This window comes from Diplotaxodon limnothrissa, linkage group LG16 (genome assembly GCF_057381915.1).
Source record: "Diplotaxodon limnothrissa isolate DT_005_m linkage group LG16, D_limnothrissa_male_GT1.1, whole genome shotgun sequence".
NCBI classification, from domain to species: domain Eukaryota; kingdom Metazoa; phylum Chordata; class Actinopteri; order Cichliformes; family Cichlidae; genus Diplotaxodon; species Diplotaxodon limnothrissa.
Genome location: NC_140611.1, coordinates 2160831 through 2186054, shown reverse-complemented (window position 1 = coordinate 2186054; position 25224 = coordinate 2160831).

The window sequence follows — 25224 nt, the reverse complement described above, 5'->3', positions numbered from 1 at the left end:
CAGTTCAAATCACATCATTAAGTTGGCTGATGACACGACCGTGGTGGGTCTCATTAGCAAGAACGACGAGTCAGCGTACAGAGAGGAAGTGCAGAGGCTAACGGACTGGTGTAAAGACAACAACCTGTCTCTGAATGTTGACAAGACAAAAGAGATGGTTGTTGACTTTAGGAGGACACGAGGCGACCACTCACCGCTGAGCATCAACGGCTCCTCTGTGGAGATCGTCGACAGCACCAAATTCCTGGGCGTCCACCTGGAGAAGGACCTCGGCTGGTCCCTCAACACCAGCTCCCTGCACAGGAAAGCCCAACAGCGTCTCTTCTTTCTGAGAAGACTGAGAAAGGCCCGGCTTCCACCACCGATCCTGACCACCTTCTATAGAGGAACTATCGAGAGCATCCTGAGCGGCTGCATCACTGTCTGGTTTGGGAACTGTGCCATATCGGACCGCAAGACCCTACAGCGGATAGTGGGAACAGCAGAGAAGATCATCGGGGTCTCTCTCCCCTCTATTGAGGACATCTACACCACACGCTGCATTCGCAAAGCCACCAGCATTGTGGCTGATCGGACACACCCCTCTCACACACTCTTCACACTCCTGCCATCTGGAAAAAGGTACCGAAGCATTCGGGCACACACATCCAGACTGTGCAACAGCTTTTTTCCACAAGCCACCCGTCTCCTCAGCAAAAAGGGACTGACTGATAAACACGCACACGCACACACACACACACACACACACACACACACACACACACACACACACACACACACATAATCACTCAGCTTAACTCAACTACCTCAAAACATTGAGACTGGACTGACTAATCAACACAAGCGCAAACACACTGACCTACACCACCAAACCATCGTACACACCAACCTGTAAATGCTCTTTTGCACAATATTATTACTGGACTTTCTGCACTAACTTCTGCACTTCCTAATTTTTGCTGCTACACTAAGGAATGTTTACTGTTCCTCCACTACCTCAACTCATCATCACAAAACCTTATTATTATGTTACGTTGTGTTTTTTTGTCACACTGTCACTTGCTGCTCTTGTTTGCACATCTGCACGTGCACTTTGTTGTCTGCTGTCTGAAAACAAAAAAAAAAGTCTTCCTTAGATAGTTAGATAGTTTTTTGTTAATTTATGTTGTAATTTGTGTTAGGTCAGTCTGTCTTGTCTCTGCTAGCCAGCTAACTAGGCCTCTTAGTTAGCTAGTTTAGTGTTTTCTGTTAATTTATGTTGTAAATTTATGTTGCATGTAGCACCTTGGTTCCTGGAGGAACGTTGTTTCGCCTCACTGTGTACTGTTAAACTGTATATGGTTGAAGTAACAATAAAGCCAACTTGACTTGACTTGACAAACTCTTTAACTGTGTTGCTGGAGTTCAGAGATCTCTGCTGTTAACCTCGTTTGTGATGTAAGAGAGTCATGGAAAGAAAAAACTCAAGGATAATAACATCGGAAGACCATGAAGGACATGATGAGTCAAACTGCACTAAACTCCAGGATAAAAAAAAGCGATCAGGCAGTTGAAGAAAGGAAAGGCTGTCAGCTTCCGTTTCATCTGCCATATTTACCACATAATCCACTGAGGCTACTCTGAGAGGTTATTAGTAGTGTCGTACTAATGCAATCATGTACTTTCTCTGGTAGAGTGAAAGTTGCAATTACTAATCCAATTTAGTGGCAAAGGAGTCATGAGTGTTAATCTGGATGTGGCAGCTGTTTACTCTCATTCCCCATGAAAGAGATGCATCAAAAACAGCACGCACCCCCAGTAATACCTGATGGTACTAACCTTGTAGATAAGGCCAGCAGCTGAGATGATTTTTCTTTTGTTGTCATTACTGAAAAATAATATTTGAAGCACTTGACAGCAACCTGTTTCTCAAGATAATCCTCAAACCACAAACAGCCACTGGCTTAAAATAAAACAGAGTCAGAGTTGTGGTCAGAAGTTTCCACACACACACCATGAACTGTGGTAACTGTGGGCTTTGAAGGGTGTCTTTGAACCGTTCTTGTTGTACATGTTTACTACATGAAAACTAGAATGAATCATAAGATGATCATGGGTGTTTTCCATTATTCGGAATATCAGCAGATCCATTTAGTGCTTTTAAGCATAAGAATAACTTTATTTATCCCGAGGGAAATTCTTTTGTCATGTACATGCTCAAAGCAGCAGGAGAGTCAGAGGAACAGATGAATAAGATATACAATATATACAATAAGAATAGTAGTGTATAGTAATATACAGTAGGATAGTGCAAGGCATAGTATCAAATAACTCTAACGAAGTAATATACATAACTATATCCTGGTGAATAAATAACTGAACTATCAGTGCAGGCGATTCTAGAATGTGACAGTATTGTGCAATAGAATAAAGGGAGTAGCAGCGTATGATGGGGGGATGAAACAAATATTCAATGAGGTACTGTTGGGTAATATTGCACGGTCTGAGAGGGAACAGAGTAACATTGGTGACAGTCTCAGGAAAATCACCTACAGAGTGAGGAAGAGTGATACCGGCACAGAGGATTTCCTGTGGCGGTCAGTTCTGCGTTTCGGGGCAATGAGTCTTCTGCTGCGTGTGCTCCGATGGTCCACCATGGGGGCGTGCATGGGGTGGGAGGGGTTGTCCATGATACAAAGAGGTGTTTTTAGCATTCTCCTCTCAGACACCTCCTCTAGGTTCTCCAGTCTGACACCCAGGACAGAACCAGCCTGTTTAATCGGTTTGTTCAGCCTGTTGGCATCGGCTGTCTTCACCCCACTGCCCCAGCACACTGCTGCAAAGAACACGACGCTCTCCACCACCGAGTGATAGACCATGGTCAGCATTTTCCCACCAACATTGAAGGACCTGAGTCGCCTCAGTAGGAAAAGCCGACTCTGCTCTTTTTTGAAGGCAGCATTGGTGTTCTTGGTCCAGTCCAGTTTACAGTCCAAGTGTACCCCCAGGTACCGGCAGTCCTGGACGATCTCCACATCAGCTCCTCTGATGGTGACAGGGTTATACTGACAAAGTCAAACTACCAATGGTGGTCCGATCACCAGTGTTGGGTAAGTAACTTTAAAAAAGTAATTAATTACTAATTACTTAGTCAATATCTGTGCCTGAAAAGTAACTTAATTACTAAATAAGTGATTTAACTAAATGCTTCTTAAAATCCCTCTAAGCCTTGAGTGGACAAACAATAGAAATTAAACTCTTTAAATAATAAATACATTTTTAAAGACGGAGACTACAGTACGCAGCGGCAGCATCTCTTCCACAGTGTAGCCTGCAATCATTTTTAAGCTCACCTTCAGACGCTTTCTGTGCTGCTGAAGTAAAATCACGTTTTGCTGCTTAGCAGGAGTTGCCGCGGTGTTATCCATGGATGATGAACAAGGATCGCTCAGAAGTGTTCGTCTATGCTCTGTATCAGGCGCTTCAGTAGATTACTCGTGCTATTAACAGCAGCCGATAGTTTTTACATATTACTGTAATGTTCTTGTCTGCTTGTTTCAGAAAAGTGAAGAGGGAATATGTCCATGTCATAAAACAGCCACTCGCTTCAGCCGAGTCCGACAGCTTTTGCTTTAGAATACGACTGTGCAGCAAACTGCCGCAAAATGACGCGCAGCTGCACTACAGCGATGTTAAAGAAGCAGAGTTTACTTCTACGTTTAGAAGACAAATTATTGAAATTAAATAATGATATTCAGCGAGTTTAATTATTTTACAATGTAACGCAAGCACATTGTAAGTAACTGTAATTAAAATACCTAAAAATGAACAGTAATCAGTTACTCTACTTTTTCAGTGGAAAAGTAATTTAATTACAGTAACGCGTTACTCAGTAACGCATTACACCCAACACTGCCAATCACAGTAAGGTATCTGCTGCCATCGACTGTGATCAAACACCTGTTTTTATGAACTGGCAGGTTTTACTGTTGCACACCAAGGGTGAGGCTAAGTTCATGCAACATCCATGCAGCTGTGGGCGTGGACATTCATTCCTTTCCTTTTCAGTCATTTTTATCTTCATTTCTATATTTTACAATTAAAGAGACCCTTCTGACTTTGGATGCTGTTGTGAAGGTGTCTGTTGTTTCCTTCTTAATGAAACCCTGCTCAAAATCATATTTAGTAGAATTAAGTAATAATTAAGTTAGGGTAGATCAGCATTTATGAATTACATAAAAGACAACAATCAACATGTGTGTTGTAACATACAGGATGGGGTGGTTGCCATGTTTTACTATAAATTAAACATTTCTATTCTTATTAATTAAAGAAGCATTCTCAGTTGAAATGACAGCAAGTGTCAATGGACTTGTTGAGGTTTAAATTTATCATCTTAAATGTTTATATGCTGATTATATTGCTTCATATGAGAAAGGCCTAACTCTGAGTACACTCTGTGCCAACAAGTGCAGACAGGAAACTGCATGCTTTTGCTGAGCGTGCTTTTGCAGCCAGAATGAAGTGAAAGTGAAACCAACTAGGCTGTTTGATCAAAACTTAAAGTGTGGTAGTATATAAATAACTAGGCTTCCGTTTGTGCTTCAGACCTGGGGTTGTGTGTTTTGTGCTGAGGTCTCCATATTCCGGGAATATGTAAATTAAAGATCATTTTTAAAGTAAAAAGACTACCTTTGAGCCGTGTTTTCTTGGCCCTGAAGAATCCAAAAGAACGGTTTTTAACACTTGGTGCCAGTGACCCGAGATTCTTGTGCGTCTGAGGGGACTAATTTGGACCTTAAGGTACGATCTGATATGAGGTGGACAACAGACCGGTCTAAAAGAGTGTAAGTAAGCGCAAGCCTGTTGAAAATTGTGCACATTGGATGAATTCTAAATTAGTTGTCCACTGAATTGATGATTGTTACCATTAAATTGGCTCAGTAGTGGAAATTAAACTAAATTATAAAATCTGTTGAGTAGATTTCAGGTGACATGTCCATGACAATTTTGGGTAATTTGGGATAAATACAGGTAAAGTTTGGGGTTATTTGATGAAAGCTCATTGTTGTTAATACTGGGGTGGATTTTTAATTGTTGTGACGTATGTTTGAAGTTGGTGTGTTATGTGTGTGTGTGTTACGTCAGCCAAGAAAAGAGATATTAGGTTAGGATATTTGGTTAACCCTTTAAAGCCGAGTGGGCACGCCCTGTTTTGCGTAACTATTTTTAAATCCCGGTAGCTCTGCAACCACGTAAGCTAGCGCAATAATTTGTTTTGCATATGAAACCGGAGGAGTTGTACTTACATCTTATGCCATCAGCTTGTCCTCGGTCACGGTTTCCTTTCACATATAGCTTTGCAAAAACTGAATAAAAAGCACTTGCAGCAACAACAACATAATATTCCAGAAACACGCTTTGCCGATCCGATCAGCTGTTTGTAACACTTCCTACGTCCATCAGCACGAACTATCGCATGTCCGCCATGTCCTGCCCGAAACCGGAAGTGATGTCATTTTGCGGAAATGTAGTTTTTTTTTTTTTTTACCATCAGGGCCTTATGAGCCTATACTGGTGTTTTTAAAAGTTATGTTTGACTTTATGACTTTCTGTGTTGTTTCTGGGATGCTTAGAAGTCAAATTGCACTGCTGGAAATAGTTTATTTTGATGCAAATGCTGTTTTTTTTTTTTGTTTTTTTTGCAAATTTGCAGTATAGTATTTATTTTCGTTTTTCCTGCAGTATATAAAAATTGGTGTATTTCAAAAATAAAACTGTGATTTCCTGTGGTGGGAAACTATTTTGTGCAACTTTTTTGTATTTACAGTTTTGAGGGATAAGCCTCTTAAATTTCTCTAACTAGAAATATATGTTAAAAAAAACAAAAACGATTTTCAATTTTTTTGTAGTTTATTGCACTTTTTTGCAATGTATGTAATTACTATGCACTTAATGCAGACATATTATTAAAATTTGGGCTATAATGGTTGTATTGATGTATATCATCTTGAAATGCTCCCAAAAATGGCTCCACAGCATGTAAAAATATACTATAAGCTCTGGTGGACTTGGTTCTATGGTAGGTCTTAAAGGGTTAAGGGATATATTCCTGTATTGATAAGTGGTAGAGTTGGACTCGGGCACCAGATAATTCAGCAGTTGAATCCCCACAGTGGTGCTTTTAAATGTATTTAAATAAATTTTAGGACAGAAGTTGGACTTCTAGAGGTGCAAAATGTTCTGAGTGTGATGGCTCCGTCTTGCGGTGGACGCGCTGCAATTTCCTGTGACGACAGGCTCATCCGTGTGATACCCACAACAGATAGGGACAGTCGTTAATAATCAGTGGTCAAGCACCACTTTTCTTGCACCGTTTGACTGACAAGGTTGGACCCGGGTGGTCCCGTTTGAACGTGATTGACAGGCAAACCTTAAGTAATGCTTAATGGCGCAGACGGGATTCGAAAGCGCCCACGAGTGGGGTTTCCGGTCAACTCACGGGGACCACTTTTAAATTAACATAGGGCCTAGAAATTTGATTTTTTTTTTAAAATTTGATCGGCAAGGTTGGACCTGGGCTTAGAGGCTTTTAAATTAATCAAGGAAAACGTTAGGTGTACCGGTACTGAGGTTTGGAAACTGTGATATGGAAATGATGAATAATATCGGTTTTGAAGAGGTAATATGGTAATGGAAATAATTTATCTTGGCAGTTACTGGCAGTCTTTTGTGATATATAAATGTGTGAATGTATAAATGAAGTGTGAAATTGTTATTTGGATGAATGATTAAAGGTGCACATTGTGTTGAGAAAAAAAGGGCATGGTGCGTGTATGAGAGACGATTTATTTTATTTTATTTTTTTAAGGACGTTTAGGGAGGAGTGTAAAATGTTGATGAAAGTATTGCGTGAATGATGCTACAAAACTGAGCTGAAAGAATGGTGATATGTGTGGAAAATTGTTAATTGTCCTGATGTCTGAAGACTGTGATGTGAATGCTTTCAAAACCAAAGAACTTAGTATATTTAAAAGTGTGTGTGCATGAAATAAGCATTCATGTTCTACTTTATTTACAACATGAAGGCAAAACAACATTTCAAACACAAGATCAGCATCAGTGAAGGTCCCAGTTTGTCCAGAGGTCGCAGTTTGTCCAAATGTCCCAGTTTGTCCAAATGTCCCAGTTCGATCAAAGGTCGCAGTTTGTCCAGAGGTCGCAGTTTGTCCAAATGTCCCAGTTCGATCAAAGGTCCCAGTTTGTCCAGAGGTCGCAGTTTGTCCAAATGTCCCAGTTCAATCAAAGGTTGCAGTTTGCGTAAAAGGTCCCAGTTTGTCCAAATGTCCCAGTTCGATCAAAGGTTGCAGTTTGTCCAGAGGTCGCAGTTTGTCCAAATGTCTCAGTTTGTCCAAAGGTCCCAGTTTGCTCAAAGGTCCCAGTTCGTCCAAAGGTCATAGTTTGATCAAAGGTCCCAGTTTGCTCAAAGGTCCCAGTTTGTCCAAATGTCCCAGTTCGATCAAAGGTCGCAGTTTGTCCAGAGGTCGCAGTTTGTCCAAAGGTCCCTATATCAGATGTGCATAATTATTAGGCAACGTCCTTTCCGTTGGCAAAATGGGTCAAAAGAAGGACTTGACAGGCTCAGAAAAGTCAAAAATAGTGAGATATCTTGCAGAGGGATGCAGCAGTCTCAAAATTGCAAAGCTTCTGAAGCGTGATCATCGAACAATCAAGCGTTTCATTCAAAATAGTCAACAGGGTCGCAAGAAGCGTGTGGAAAAACCAAGGTGCAAAATAACTGCCCATGAACTGAGAAAAGTCAAGCGTGCAGCTGCCAAGATGCCACTTGCCACCAGTTTGGCCATATTTCAGAGCTGCAACATCACTGGAGTGCCCAAAAGCACAAGGTGTGCAATACTCAGAGACATGGCCAAGGTAAGAAAGGCTGAAAGACGACCACCACTGAACAAGACACACAAACTGAAACGTCAAGACTGGGCCAAGAAATATCTCAAGACTGGTTTTTCTAAGGTTTTATGGACTGATGAAATGAGAGTGAGTCTTGAGGGGCCAGATGGATGGGCCCGTGGCTGGATTGGTAAAGGGCAGAGAGCTCCAGTCCCACTCAGACGCCAGCAAGGTGGAGGTGGAGTACTGGTTTGGGCTGGTATCATCAAAGATGAGCTTGTGGGGCCTTTTCGGGTTGAGGATGGAGTCAAGCTCAACTCCCAGTCCTACTGCCAGTTTCTGGAAGACACCTTCAAGCAGTGGTACAGGAAGAAGTCTGCATCCTTCAAGAAAAACATGATTTTCATGCAGGACAATGCTCCATCACACGCGTCCAAGTACTCCACAGCGTGGCTGGCAAGAAAGGGTATAAAAGAAGAAAAACTAATGACATGGCCTCCTTGTTCACCTGATCTGAACCCCATTGAGAACCTGTGGTCCATCATCAAATGTGAGATTTACAAGGAGGGAAAACAGTACACCTCTCTGAACAGTGTCTGGGAGGCTGTGGTTGCTGCTGCACGCAATGTTGATGGTGAACAGATCAAAACACTGACAGAATCCATGGATGGCAGGCTTTTGAGTGTCCTTGCAAAGAAAGGTGGCTATATTGGTCGCTGATTTGTTTTTGTTTTGTTTTTGAATGTCAGAAATGTATATTTGTGAATAGGGATGGGTACCGGTGTCCGGTGCCATGATGGCACCGGCTCTGACATAAACGGTAGTAACCAGACCGAAAAGCAGCGCACATTTCGGTGCTTTATTTCGCTGTGATACACTTCTAGCCAATCATTTTACGTTTCCGAGGATAGTAGGCGGGTCCAGGTATGTACGTTCTTTTAGAGCAGAGCTACAGATTAAAAATGCCCAAGGCGAAGCGGTCAAAAGTCTGGCTGTACTTCACAGCAAAAGATGCAAACTCAGCAGCAACAAGTGCTTTAAGCTGATACTGTGATACTGTCAAAGGAGGTAACACCTCAAATCTGATGAAACACCTGGCGACGCATAGCGTTTTTTTTAAAAGCCGAAAAAATGCGCCGTATTTGATAGCTTGCTGCGAGACCTCACACCGAGCACATCTACTGCGGGTGTGGTGCCTGTTATCTGACCCGGAGTTAGCAACATCCCCAAAAACACGAAGAGGAGAGTCCTGGCCCCTAGCCCTGCCAGTGTAGCAGAAATGATGAGGATGATGATGCAGCAGCAGCCGTTCTTCTCTGCGTGAGTAGCTTAATGTTGTTCGTGTGTAATTTACGTTGAGTAGGCTAACCACATTATTACATTAATGCACGTAAGGTGAACTAGCAAACATCATCATAGCTACATGCGGCTGTCTTCTTGTTTGATGGCAGATACTCCCTTCACCCTGGCAAAAAGGCTAAAATGACCAAAGAAAAAGTGGAAAACAGGTAAACATGAGAGGTTTTTGGACAAAGTTTGTGTTTTTTCCATTGTTTACAGTTTTTTACAGACGCTAGGACACATGTCTCAATACTTAGGTCACGTTTGCAAAACTCCTCACACAGTGAGCACAACAGAAGTCTATGTGGGCTAAACTGAGGACCAGTTATCATTGTTTTGGCACAAAATGCATTCAATGACTACATCTCTCAAATTTCATGAATTATCTTCTCACTCAGACGCAACAACTGCCAAAAACCTTTGTACGTACAGGACATTTTGCATGCTTACATACTGTTTTCAAAACTGTTAAACCTATGGCCAAAACAATAACACAATGCAAAACTTGAAAAGAGCAAAATCCAACAGCAATATTTTATTGAAACATATTTTAAATCTAAAAATGCAGTTTAACCAGCCACAGCTGATTCTCATTGTAGATGAACATCTACACAGGTGTTACTCCTTCAATTTTTCAACTCCTTCAATTCTGGCAGCCAGGAGATTCTTTCCTAGGTGTGTTGCCCTAGATGACATAAGATGTGATGTGGATGAGAACCTGTGGCCAAATGGAGAAGACCGAGTAGATTAGCATTACTATTGTATGTGTATCAGTGGATGGTGTGTATACAAATTCTTGTATTTTGGGATTACTTAGTGCAAAAAAATAAAAATACATAAACAAATATTAACGAATTCTGCATGATGTCTGATTCATTCCAGTAACATATATTGAAATTATAAACAGAGATGTGTCCTTGTTTTACACAGGAAACACTGTAATGCTACATGTTGTTAGTGTTTTTTAGGTCATTGTTTTGTGGGTGACAAAGTGTGTTTGTCGGCTGTCAACCTTTGCTAGTGTTCTGGAAGAATGAGTTTATTTGAGACCTGAATGAAGTGTTTTGGTAGTTGTAGTGCATTTTGAATGTGAAATGAACTGCTTTGCCAAGCTGATGGTCAGTTAGGAGGATTGTGTGAAGAGTTTTGCAAAAGTGACCTAAGTATTGGGAAATGTGTCCTAGCGGCTGTAAAAAACTGTAAGCACTGCTTCCAGCCAAGAGTGATACCATATATGCCCTATAGCTGCAGCAAAGGCTACCATTGTTATCTTTTTACAAAAAAACAGCTGAACATGAGAGGTTTTTGGACCAATTTTGTGTTCTCCATTCTTTAAGCACCGGTTTGAGCACCGTTTGAGCACCGGCACCGTTTCAAAAGTACCGATTTGGCACCGGTATCGGATAAAACCTAAACGATACCCATCCCTATTTGTGAATGTGGAGATGTTATATTGGTGTCACTGGTAAAAATAAATAATTGAAATGGGTATATATTTGTTTTTTGTTGAGTTGCCTAATAATTATGCACAGTAATAGTCACCTGCACACACAGATATCCCCCTAAAATAGCTAAAACTAAAAACAAACTAAAAACTACTTCCAAAAACATTCAGCTTTGATATTAATGAGTTTTTTGGGTTCATTGAGAACATGGTTGTTGTTCAATAATAAAATTATTCCTCAAAAATACAACTTGCCTAATAATTCTGCACTCCCTGTAGGCATGAAAACCTACTTTGTTATTTTTAAACCAGTAAAATCTAACTGGTTGGGTTAAACACACACAGACTGTTCCTCTGTTCCTGTGTTTGCCTTGGGCTAACACAGTCAGACTGGATTGATTTGACAGTTCTGTCTGATATCAAGCTTTTTGTCTGTCTGGTCTTTGGGGAACTAACCTGTCAGGTACTCACATTAATGATCATTCATTTCGGATATTAAAACTGGAGTTTATTAGCTCTCAGTGAGGTTTCTGCTGATTTTCTCAACTCTCTTAAAATCCAAACATTGAAATGTGAAACACATTCTAAGATCAGTCTGTTATTTCCTCAGTGCATCACAGTCAGAACTTACTGTGAGAATACAGTGTGTGGAGTGTGATGTGCACCTGTAACTAAGGCCCCTGTTTTGTTTACCTGAGGTTATTTATAATCTATCTCTCCTTTCCTCCTCCTTGTTCCCTACAGCCTTGTTTCCTTCTGCTGTACCTATGTTTAAGTACTCGTAGACAGTAAACAGGTGAGTATTTCATTAGTACCTGATTCGTGCTGTCAAAAATAGCCCCATTGGAAACATGGAAAATATTGATACTCCAAAGGAGCAATTTATTAATTAAGTCATAATCTCAACTCAGTAAATGTAAATGAAAGGGTTAGACGGACCTCACCTGCACATGTATCTCGACAGGGACCTTCTTTAGGTGGTTAATGGGTGCCTGTGTACATTTTTAGATAAACTGCACAAACTGTTGTGGGACTACACCAGTAAATGCTGCTGGTGCAGACTTGTAAACTGGCAGCAGCTGCCCCCGGCACAACAGAATGTATGAGATGAGAAATGAGGCGTGAGGTTTTGGGATCATGCTTTAATTTGCATCTGCAGGGCTTGCATTAAGTAAGGAACCAACTCCAAGAGTTGTGCATCCCACACCTCTAATAAATAATAAATGACAGAGGTCACTGTGAAGTCAAACAGCTTACAGCAGGCCTGTCCATACCACTGAATAACTAACAGTTGCTTGTTTATTTTGGATGTCGTGAGATTTAACTTTTTACCTGAGGATTCCTGCAGTTTCTGTTGCCTGGCAACGGCAATGAGTCTGTTGCTCCTGGTGCATTTTGTTGGTTTTGTTTTTGATTGGTGTAACATGATAATAAAACAGGACAAAACAGTGCACGGACACAAAATGGACATCACAGAGCTGGCAGGGGACTGCATGTGACGCTGTAATATTAAATCATCACAAATATCACAGGACAAAGCGATGCTGTTATGTTTGCATTCAAACCACCCACCCACGCTCCAACTCACTCAGTGTTTTATTGTATGAAATTTAAGCGCAATACTTAACATCATGTCACAGCAGCAGCTCCACCTGCCCTCCTGTTTACTCTGATGGAGCTTTGGTCGCAGGGCAGCCTTCCTGCTCAGGTGCTTTGTTTTTGCCATTCTAGCTTGTCGTTGTGGTTAAGTTCAGCTCGAGTTTCATAATCTTGACATTTTTAGTTCCCGTTGTTTCTCATCTGTTTCTCATCGTCTGCTTCACTTTGTGGGGAAGTCTGTAAAAAAAGAAGAGCTGGGTGCAGAAGCTTGAGCTCGTTTTGGTTACTCATTAATCTACACATGAGTCAAAAATATGTAAACAGCTCCACTAATATTTGGTTAAATGTCTGTGATCAGAAGCTTTTGGTGGCCATCAACAAGCTACTGACACAACTGTGTTGGGATTCTCGAGCACTTCTTTAAATGATCTGATTTTTAAACATAGTCCACACATTTTGATTAAGGCTGAGCTCTGACATCATCTCTTTGTACACAGGTGTGAAGTTATAGTGATGTGTGATGAGATCAAACCTGAAAACCTGAGAGTATTAAAGCGAATCACAATGGTGCTGTGCAGCTGAATGTGAGTGCGGCTGTGATCGCTGCTCACTAACAGCCAATTTATTCAAAAAGCACAATTAACAAGGATTGCCAATAGTTTTAAGTGCAGTGCCAAAGCTTTGGTCTTCTCTCCTACAGCAGTGTTTACTGACCTTAGTAATCATCCAACCACATATTTCTTTAGAGTGAAACACACACAGACACACACACAGACACACACACACACACACACACAGACACACACACACACACACACACACACACAGACACACACAGACACACACACACAGACACACACACACACACAGACACACACACAGACACACACAGACACACAGACACACACACACACACACACACACACACACACACAGACACACACAGACAGACACACACAGACACACACACACACACACACACAGACACACGCACACACACAGACACACACACAGACACACACACACACACACACACACACACAGACACACAGACACACACGCACACACACGCACACACACACAGACACAGACACACACAGACACACACACACACACAGACACACACAGACACACGCACACAGACACACACACACACACGCACACACACGCACACACACACAGACACAGACACACAGACACACACACACACACAGACACACACACACACACACGCACACACACGCACACACACACAGACACAGACACACACAGACACACACACACACACAGACACACACAGACACACGCACACAGACGCACACACACACAGACACACACACACAGACACACACAGACACACACACAGAAACAGACACACATACACACACACACACAGACACACACACACGCACACACACACAGACACACACACAGACACACACACACAGACACACACACAGAAAAAGACACACACAAACACAAACACAAACACACACACACAGACACACACACACACACAGAGACACACACACACACACAGACAGACACACACACAGAAACAGACACACACACAGACACACACACACACACACAGAGACACACACAGAGACACACACACACACACACACACGCACAGAGACACAGACACACACAGACACACACAGACACACACACACACACAGAGACAGACACACACACACACACACACACACACACACACACAGACAGACACACACACAGAGACACACACACAGACACACACACACACACACACACAGAGACACACACAGAGACACACACACACACACACGCACAGAGACACAGACACACACAGACACACACACACACACACACACACACACACAGAGACAGACACACACACACACACACACACACACACAGACAGACACACACACAGACACACACACACACACACAGACACACACACACACACACACACACACAGAGACACACACACTCACACACACACACACACACACATTATTGTTGTGCAGTCAGAGTGCCTGACAGATTACACGGACTCGTCCTCCGCTGGTTTCTTCTTTTTCTTGTTGTCTGTTATTCTTTTTTATTTCACCTTTGATTCCTTTTTATTTGAACGGCAGGAAGTCCTGGTGAAATTCAGTGCTCTCAAGTCTGGCTTTTTATTTATTTATTTATAAATGTTATCACTCCTGTGGAAATCACCACTTTCTCTGCTTCTGAAACACGTTTCCTCTCATAGAATAATGAGGCAGACCCAGCATACACATACTATACAAACTGAATGGGGATCCTAAATGCAAACAAAGCAACATGTTTCATAAATTCGATGGTCTCTCTGGCAAACCTGCTCGAATTCAAAAGCTTGAATAACATTTCTGATAAAAAGCTTTTCATTATTCCTGCCTCCGGACACTGTGCCTGTCTTTGTCATTGGAAATACTTCGTCTACTGTTTAAATTCAACACTGTTGGGACTGCACTCACTTTATAAGCTACTGATAACCATTATTCATAAACAGTACATTTAAGGCCCTCAGCCAGCAAAAAGCCACCACATAATAACAGCTGTGATGCTTCTGATTAGGGGTACGTAAAGGTATACGATGCAGACTCTCTAAATTACAGTTTTCTTGCAATTTGATGTACAACAGTCTACATCATGAGTTACCTTGGTGATTGTACATCAGCACACACTGCTTCTTTCTGTTTCTTATTTACAGACCAACAACACTGAGTGTTGTATTCATTGGTAGTGTGAGTGTTACGCCCCTAGTCTAGGCGTGTAGGGACGCACATAAGGTTGGAGGAGAGAGAGACAAATCCCCGCCCTGGTTCCCAAGCCAAACATCCAAACCAGTTGTGAGTAGAAAGGTGATTTTATTTAAGGAAAAGAAGCATAGCTCCAGGGTGAGCCCAGGCCAAAATAATAAACAAAACCAACTAAGTCCCACCAGAGAAAAACGAACTAAACCCTAGGAAAGAAACAGAACAAACAAATGACAGAGCTATCCCTCGCTCCCTACCCGGAAAACAGGAGAAAACGGTTCCAAAAGAAAAGGCGCCTCACCCCTTCCGCTTCAGCCCAAGAGTGCCTACGCTCTCAGCTAATGCACTAGGAGCGGCTTTCACAATTCACGCTCACACAAATACACAATAAAAATACAGGCTGGGAAAACCAGGGTCAGGGCCACGTCGGCTGTCAAGCTACTCGCTCGCTACTCACTCGCTCCACTCTCTCTCCCCCTCTCTGTGGATCTGTCAGAGCGGCTTTTTGAAGGTAGTCACCTGCTCCATGGTCCAATCAGCCGCTCACTACTCTTCATTAGGGGAGGGACCTGGAAAGAGTCTTAAGCACAGTACAGAAGCACAGAAAGAAAACAGCCCACACAGGGTCCTCATGGCCACAGCCGTAACACCCCCCTTCCCAAAATCAAAGACATCTCCTTGATAGATGTTTTGAACAGTTAAAGGAAAACACGGGATAAGGCGTCCGCTAGCACGTTCTCAGTGCCCTTTTTATGACGGATTTCCAAATCGAAGTCCTGCACCAGGAGAGACCACCTCATCAGCCTTTGGTTCGAGTTCTGCATCCGCATGAGGAATACCAAGGGATTGTGGTCGGTATAAACAATCACAGGCGAGTGACTGCCACCGACATACACCTCGAAATGTTGCAATGCAAACAGCAGAGAGAGAGCCTCTTTCTCAATCGTACTGTAGCCCCGCTGATGGACATTAAATTTCTTTGAGAAATAGCCGATCGGGTGATCCACACCATGACGGTCTTCCTGCAGCAACACGGCACCTGCCCCGTTCGCACTGGCGTCAACCTCCAATTTAAAAGGGCGTGCAAAATCTGGGGCAGCCAGCACTGGCGCACTGCACAGGAGAGTCTTAACAGCTAGAAACGCACTCTGACACACAGGGGACCACACAAAGGGTTTCAACACACTAGTGAGGCTAGTGAGGGGTGCGACCAACAACCGGTATGACGAACGCGGCCGTGACTCTGGCAGACGAGCTGAACACTTTCTATGCTCGCTTCGAGGCTGCAGCTAAGGTCTCCAACAATGCTAGTGTTAGCGGCGCTAACGGCTGCAGACAGGAAGATACTGCCAGCACCGGAAACGTGCTCGTCATCTCCGAGCATGAAGTAAGGAGAGCCTTCAAAAGAGTGAACACCAGGAAAGCAGCAGGACCAGACGGCATCCCAGGTCGTATCCTAAGAGACTGCGCATACCAGCTAGCTCCTGTGTTCACTGAGATATTCAACATCTCTTTATCTCAGTCGGTGATCCCCACATGCTTCAAAGAGTCCATCATTGTTCCTGTCCCGAAGAAACCCCACCCTGCTTCTCTCAATGACTATCGCCCTGTAGCCCTCACCTCAGTAGTGATGAAGTGCTTTGAACGCCTGGTCAGAGACTTCATCATTTCTTCACTACCAGACACACTGGACCCACTACAGTTCGCTTACCGTCCAAATCGTCCCACAGACGATGCCATCTCTCATCTCCTCCACACATCACTCACTCACTTGGACACTAGAAGGGGGAATTATGTTAAAATGCTCTTCATAGACTACAGCTCTGCATTTAACACCATAATTCCCTCCACACTCACCACCAAGCTGGAGCATCTGGGACTCAGCTCATCTATGTGTCAGTGGATCTCCAACTTCCTAACTGGCAGACCACAGGCAGTAAGGATGGGCGGACATGTCTCAGCCTCCACCACTCTCAGCACTGGAGCCCCCCAGGGGTGTGTTCTGAGCCCCCTGCTGTACTCTTTGTACACATATGACTGTGTGGCCACTACCAGCTCCACCACCATCATCAAGTTTGCTGACGACACCGTCGTGGTGGGCCTGATCTCTGATAACAACGAGACGGCCTACCTGAAGGAGATTAGGAATCTGGAGAACTGGTGCCAGAGGAACAACCTCCTTCTAAACGTCAGTAAGACAAAGGAGCTGATAGTGGACTTCAGCACTAAGCAGGAGAGGAACTACCAGACCCCCGTCATCAACGAGTGCCCAGTGGAGAGAGTGGACAGCTTCAAATACCTCGGAGTTCACATCACGCAGGACCTGTCATGGTCCTGTCACATCAACACCGTGGTGAAAAAGGCCCGTCAGCGTCTCTACCACCTCAGACGCTTGAGAGACTTCCAACTGCCCTCCAAGGTGCTCAGGAACTTTTACTCGTGCACCATAGAGAGCATCCTGGCGGGAAACATCTTAACCTGGTTCGCGAACAGCACCATGCAGGACAGACGAGCTCTACAGAGGGTTGTGCGGTCAGCTGAGCGCACCATCCGCTCCGAGCTCCCTGACCTGCACTCAATCTACAGCAGGCGGTGCTGGACCAAGGCCAGGAAGATGGTGAAGGACCTCAGCCATCCCAACAACAGACTGTTCTCTCTGTTGAGGTCAGGAAAGCGATTCCGCTCCCTGAAGACCAACACAGAGAGACTGAGGAGGAGCTTCTTCCCGCAGGCGATACAGTCTCTCAATCACACCACCACACAGTACTGACCCACACATACGGTTCTTACACACACACTGGACTTTCTGGACTTTGGTTTTGCACAACACTGGTCACTATATTCTTCATTTCCGGTTAATACTTGTACAGCTGCTGTTATTGTGTATATATTTATTTATATTTATATTTCTTCATACATTCTTATATAGTTCTATATTGTGTATTTTGTTGTACAGTTATTTTATTTTCAACTTTAATTTATATATTTTATCTTATTCTTCCCAGTTAAATTTACCCTTCATTCTAATTTGTGTTGTACAGTTATTTCATTTTTAACATTAATTTATATTTTATTCCTTCCTAGTTAAATTTACCCTTTTTAATTTTTCATATTTATTTCCTATCTTATTCATAGCCTTTTCCTTTTTTGTTTTCTTTAGGTCACGAGCAGTTGTCCAAGCATTTCACTACATATCGTACTGTGTATGACTGTGTACGTGACAAATAAAATTTGAATTTGACCACTTCCGCGAAGTTCTGACAGAAACCCCGGTAGTAGCCCACCATGCCGAGGAAACGGCGAAGCTCACGCCTAGTCTGAGGGGCAGGAAAGTCCAGTATGGCCTGGATTTTGGCCAAAATAGGGCGCACTTGCCCCTGACCCACAGGGGCAAACCATGGCTTTACCAAAATCACACTTGGCGAGGTTGAGGGTGAGGGATGCCCTTTCCAAGCGATGGAACACATCAGTGAGTGTCTCCATATGCTCTGACCAGGTGTCTGAATAGACGACAATATCATCTAAATACACTTCACACTTGTGGACGCCGCCCAGCACGATATTCATGAGCCGTTGGAATGTGGCGGGAGCGTTGCGCAACCCGAAAGGCATGACAGTGTACTGGAGAAAATGGTCAGGAGTAACAAAGGCAGAGATCTCGGCCGCACGTGATGTTAGAGGAACTTGCCAATAGCCCTTTAACAAGTCCAGCTTAGTAACGAACGTCGCAGAACCGACCCTATCGACACAATCCTCCATTCTGGGAAGAGGATAGGAGTCAGGTTTGGTCACGCTGTTCACCTTCCGAAAATCTGTACAAAACCGTGGGGTCTTATCCGCTTTAGGTACTAGGAGACACGGGGAACTCCACGCACTAGAGCTAGGGACAGCAAGACAATTCTCCAACAGATAAGAGACTTCTGTCTGGAAAAGGGCACGCTTAGTGGGATTCACCCGGTAGGCATGTTGTTTGATTGGAGGATGGTCCCCCACATCAATATCATGCTCCAACACGGTGGTACAGGATGGAGTGTCCGAGAAAAGGTTAGGATGATTCTCAATCAACCGACCCACGTCATTTCGGACATCATCATCTACCTCAGTTAAATGTGACCTTAAATCACGTAGAATTTCAGAATTCCTAAGTCGTGATTTAAGGTCACATTTAACTGAGGTTGATGATGATGTCCGAAATGACGTGTGTCGGTTGCCCACAGCACAACCGAAAACCAAATCATCACCTACTGGGTCATACCGGGCTTCGGAACCTGGCACCCCCACAGTCGCAACTGTTGACACACCACCAGCAAAGTAGGGCTTCATCATATTAATATGACACACACGACACTTTTTCCTTCGCTCTGGGGTGTCGATGACATAATCCGTGTCACTCAATTTCGCCTACACCGTATACTGACCACTGAACTTTGCCTGGAGGGAAGATCCAGGGGCCGGTAGAAGTGTTAAAACTTGATCACCAACCTCAAATTTCCTCTGCACAGCTTTCACATCAAACTTCCTCTTCATCTTACCCTGCGCTGCAACGAGAGCATCGCGTGCGATTGCACATACCTTATGGAAACGCTCTCTAAAAGAACTCACATAATCTAACACATTTTCCTTAGGAGCATCTGTGTCAGACAGGAAGTTCTACTTGAGCAGTCGCAACGGGCCACGCACTGTGTGACCGAACACCAGCTCAGCAGGGCTAAATCCTAGCGACTCCTGCACGCTTTCCCTCACAGCTAAAAGGAGCAGCGGCAACCCCTCATCCCACTCCTTTTCAGACTCAAGGCAAAATTTCCGCATCATAGATTTCAGCGTCTGATGAAACCGCTCAAGCGCACCTTGTGACTCCGGATGATAGGCACTAGATTTCTGATGTTTAATGCCAAGTGACTGAAAAACTTGAGCAAAAATCTTAGACATGAAATTAGAGCCTTGGTTGGTTTGGACAGCTTTTGGTAACCCGAAAGTAGAAAAGAAGTTCACCAACGCCTTAACAACTGGTTTAACCTTAAGGGTGCGCAATGGAATTGCCTCGGGAAAACGGGTAGCAACACACATCAGAGCCAAGAGGTACTGGTGACCCGATTTTGTTTTAGGAAGTGGACCAACGCAGTCGATGAGTATGTGTTCAAAAGGTTCCCCTAAAACTGGAATAGGGTGTAATGGAGCGGGTGGAATGACTTGGTTAGGCTTACCACTAATCTGACAGGTGTGACAAGAACGACAATACTGAGCAACGTCATCCTTCAATCCTGGCCAAAAGAAATGACGCAGAATGCGGTGGTAGGTTTTTCTAATACCTAAATGTCCAGAAAAACTGTCATGGGCAAGACTAAGAACGTTGGGTCGGTACTGTTGAGGCACCAGAACCTGTTTAAACACATTCCAACCCAAATCACCAGCTGTAGGTGGATACCAAGTACGCATCAACACATCATCCTCGACACTATAAACACGAGGGTACTGGTCGCTAGAGTTGGCAGCGGAAAAACAACTCACAAGAGTCGGGTCACTCTGCTGTGCCAAAACCAATTCCTTTTTGTTGATTTCCAAAGACAGTTGGTTGCGATGCGCTCAAAAGCAGTGAAATATGAGTCAACCTCTCCCTCCCTAAAAGGAGGCACCAAAACAATCTGCTTGCTAGCGTTAAACTGGTACTGGTCGCTAGAGTTGGCAGCGGAAAAACAACTCACAAGAGTCGGGTCACTCTGCTGTGCCAAAACCAATTCCTTTTTGTTGATTTCCAAAGACAGTTGAGGTGTCACTGATGGGCTAACAGGCAGCATCGCCTCAGAGTCGCCCGTCAGCGGGACACGGGTTTCAGATTCAGACTCCGGCTCACCACCCGCACAGAGAAAAGAATCAGATAAATCCACGTCACCGTACTTGCGCCTATGCGCACGAGTTACCGCGCAAGCAGGAAAAACAGAGGAGGAACGCTCCTCAGCGACAGAGTTAGATAATGAAGTATCAGGCACTGGCATCTCAACCACTCTCGGGGTAGAAAACACTTTTCCGTTAGCCAAATCATTCCCCAGAATCATCGCAACTCCGGGCACTGGCAACTGGTCGCGCACGCCAACCGGTACCGAACCCGAAACGAGCGGTGATTGAAGAAACACATTGTGCAGTGGCACACGCAGTACATCCATTTTTACACCCCAGACAAGAGCATCCGAACCACAAAAAGAGTCATCAGAAAAAGGTAGAATACCCTTCAAAGTAAGAGTCTGCGCGGCTCCAGTGTCACGCAGAATCATGATCGGTACCCAATCCTCCTCTTTTTCATTCAACGAAACAAACCCCTCCGACACAAAAGGACGGTAGCTCTCATCAAAGCCTTCACTTCCCACTCCATTGCTAGGTGAAGTGGAAGCTGACATAGAACGAACGAAACCCACACTTTTCGGCTTCCTCACCGTGTTGGTCTGCTCCCTGCGCTGTAGTGATGGGCAAACAGCAACGAGGTGCCCGATTTCATGACAATAAAAACATTTGCGATCCGACACAGGAATAGCAGCAGAATGTATCTGGCGCTTAGGGGAAACCCTATAACTTCTGGCAGGACGAGTTGAGGAAGTGTACTCACGGCGCTCTGTCGAAAGTGCAGCACGATGAGTTAACACAAACTCGTCGGCAAGGACCGCGGCTTTAGACAGTAACCCCACCTTCTGTTCATTAAGATACACCACAATGTTTTCAGGGAGACATGTCTTGAACTCTTCCAGCAGGATCAACTCCTTTAGCTGAGTAAAGTCCTCCGCGTGACTGGCATCCAACCACTTGTCAAATAAGACAGTTTTCTCACGTGCAAATTCCACAAACGTTTGACTGTCAAACTTGCGACAGGCACGGAACTTCTGTCGATACGCCTCCGGGATTAGTTCATAAGCCCACAAAATAGTGGATTTGACAACCTCATAATCCAAGCTGTCAGCAATAGAAAGACTCGCACAGACCTCCTGCGCTCTTCCTATTAATTTGCATTGCAGCAACAGACTCCAGACGTCCTTTGGCCATTTTAAAGTGGTTGCGATGCGCTCAAAAGCAGTGAAATATGAGTCAACCTCTCCCTCCCTAAAAGGAGGCACCAAAACAATCTGCTTGCTAGCGTTAAACTGATCTATGGTGGGAGGGTCGGGGAGTGTACTTACAGGAACGGGAGCAGCGTCTCTCGCTCGAGAATGATCAAGCTCCATAGCACGTATGCGGAGATGCATGAGCTCGACTTCCGTAGCCTTAGCCGCCAGCTCCACCTCCTTCAAGCGAAGGGCAAGCTTGAGATCTTCCGTCACCAAACCCGCCCCAACCTGGCCAGCCGGGTCAAATTCAGGAGACTGAACGGCGACAGGAGCTTCCGCCCCCGATGGCATCCGCCCCTTGGAAGGCTTCGGGACGGCCCCAGCAGCTTCCGCCCCCCCACCACAAACGCAAAAAGGAAACGAACCAATCACTAACGAAAAGGGACGAGCCCCCATTTATGTTACGCCCCTAGTCTAGGCGTGTAGGGACGCACATAAGGTTGGAGGAGAGAGAGACAAATCCCCGCCCTGGTTCCCAAGCCAAACATCCAAACCAGTTGTGAGTAGAAAGGTGATTTTATTTAAGGAAAAGAAGCATAGCTCCAGGGTGAGCCCAGGCCAAAATAATAAACAAAACCAACTAAGTCCCACCAGAGAAAAACGAACTAAACCCTAGGAAAGAAACAGAACAAACAAATGACAGAGCTATCCCTCGCTCCCTACCCGGAAAACAGGAGAAAACGGTTCCAAAAGAAAAGGCGGCTCACCCCTTCCGCTTCAGCCCAAGAGTGCCTACGCTCTCAGCTAATGCACTAGGAGCGGCTTTCACAATTCACGCTCACACAAATACACAATAAAAATACAGGCTGGGAAAACCAGGGTCAGGGCCACGTCGGCTGTCAAGCTACTCGCTCGCTACTCACTCGCTCCACTCTCTCTCCCCCTCTCTGTGGATCTGTCAGAGCGGCTTTTTGAAGGTAGTCACCTGCTCCATGGTCCAATCAGCCGCTCACTACTCTTCATTAGGGGAGGGACCTGGAAAGAGTCTTAAGCACAGTACAGAAACACAGAAAGAAAACAGCCCACACAGGGTCCTCATGGCCACAGCCGTAACAGTGAGTTACCCTTCCCTCCTGGCAGTTAAAGAACAAAGTGTGATTCAGGAAGGTTTTTAAAAACCACTTTCTGAAACATCACCCAATGAGAACGGAGTTCATAACCACAGGGATCCAATCAGATGTAGCTGACGCTTACAGAAAGCAAAGCTTACTGTAGACGAACTGAAACTGAAATCAACATGTTTTATGTTTTAGTTGGTGCCCTTATTGCATTTAAATACATATCATAATGTAAAGAATATCAAACCATCCATGTGAGGAGGGAACTCTTCCTGTTTAGTGCATATAGCTCTGGGCTCTCGGGCATCTCATTTGGTAGGATTAATCGTAAAAACACATGACATTAAACTGATAGTAGAAACAGGTGAAACTTGCTAAAAATAACTAAAAACTGATGGCAGAGTGTGTCGATGGCTTAGTGCCACATGCATGATATGGAAATTGCTTCTCTTTCCAGGTTATTTGAAAGCATCATATGTAAGATGTACGAGCTCTTGGGAATGAAAAGACTGACTGTAGTGGTTTCAGCTGGATAGTTTCAATCATGGTAAATGGATTTTCTAAATGCCAAAGTAGCTGCTTTATAGATTTGGCTTCCCTGAGAGAAGAGCAAACTAATTTAGCTGGAATATTGCAAACTGCCGAGATGCTCCCTTGCATTCAGAAAGCAAACCGAGAAGTCAGGTGGATTGCACCGTGTCCCTTTGTGCTACACACACTCCCATATCCAGTCTCTGACAGATCACTTACAGAGCCATTTTGATGCATCTCAATTACTGTCAGAGTCACTATTTACTGCTGAATGGTGCCCGGGGTGCTGACAACCTCTCATGTTTTCTTTCATTTGGATTTTAGCTCCATTTTGCTGTCAGTTAAGTGTGGAGGTGCTAAATGTGCATTAGCCTTACACATTAAGCGCGCTTCCTTTGAAAGAAATCTAATAAAAAGTCTTTGTAACTATATACATGCTCCTGTTTGTTTTATTAAATTAACATGCAGCTCAACACATTCAGGTCAAAGGGATCAGGGAACCTCTGCAGGCAGACAGATGGAGATGGCATCATGGTGCATTTATATGAAAGCAGCTAAAACCTAGAAAATAAGTGTGGATACAAGAAAACATGATGCAATGATATCAAAGTCTAATAATTGAACATGAAAAAAGAAGATGAAGAAAACTCTGGCCCATGCACTCCCAGAAACCAAATATGTGACTGCTTTAGAAACTGCTGTTCATGATTCCAGTGTGGAAACTACACTGAACATCAGGGCTTAACATCTGCAATTCAAATAACATGTATCTATAGTATCTGTGTTTTTACAGAGATTTGTTTATGAAAAGATAAACAAACTGTCAAAACACAATTTCTATCATCAAAAACTACGATTACATGAACTACATTTGATTATCCTGATACCCAGCAGCAGCTGAGGTGCCATGGCCTAGCCTGCAGCCATCTCTGTACATACAACTGACCCCCAACCATTACTGACCCACCACCAAAGCTTTCATTCACAATGGTATTACAGGCAGCGTAATGTTCTCCGTGGCGTTTCCACACCCTTTCACACCTGTCACATGTGCGCAGGTTGAAACAGTGAGAAGGAAAAACTCTAACAGAAGCAAACGTGGAGAGAAGAGCTGCTGGTCTCCTCAATCCAAATCCGGAGCAGAGTCAGAGCGTTATGGAAGCTGAAGGCTGTTAGGTTTATACATCACTTTTCATTCAATCATTAATTATTATTAATGTCTGTTTCTCTGCTCACAGGCTGGCTCTGCCCGAGGATTCATTTTTTTGTTTCTTTTTTTTCAGTTTTTCTGTGCCATGATTTGGCACCAAATATAAATAAAATTGAAATGAATCACTTTATGAATGATTTGAAAATCCCAACAGTTCATGCTGCAGATTTAGTTTGTTAAATGCAGACCTCAGGATCATGCGTGACTTCTGCAGAGAGACTGAAACTAGTCTCAATGAGAGAATGAATTTAATGTCATTTGTCCACGCCCTCTGCAATCCACCATAGAACCA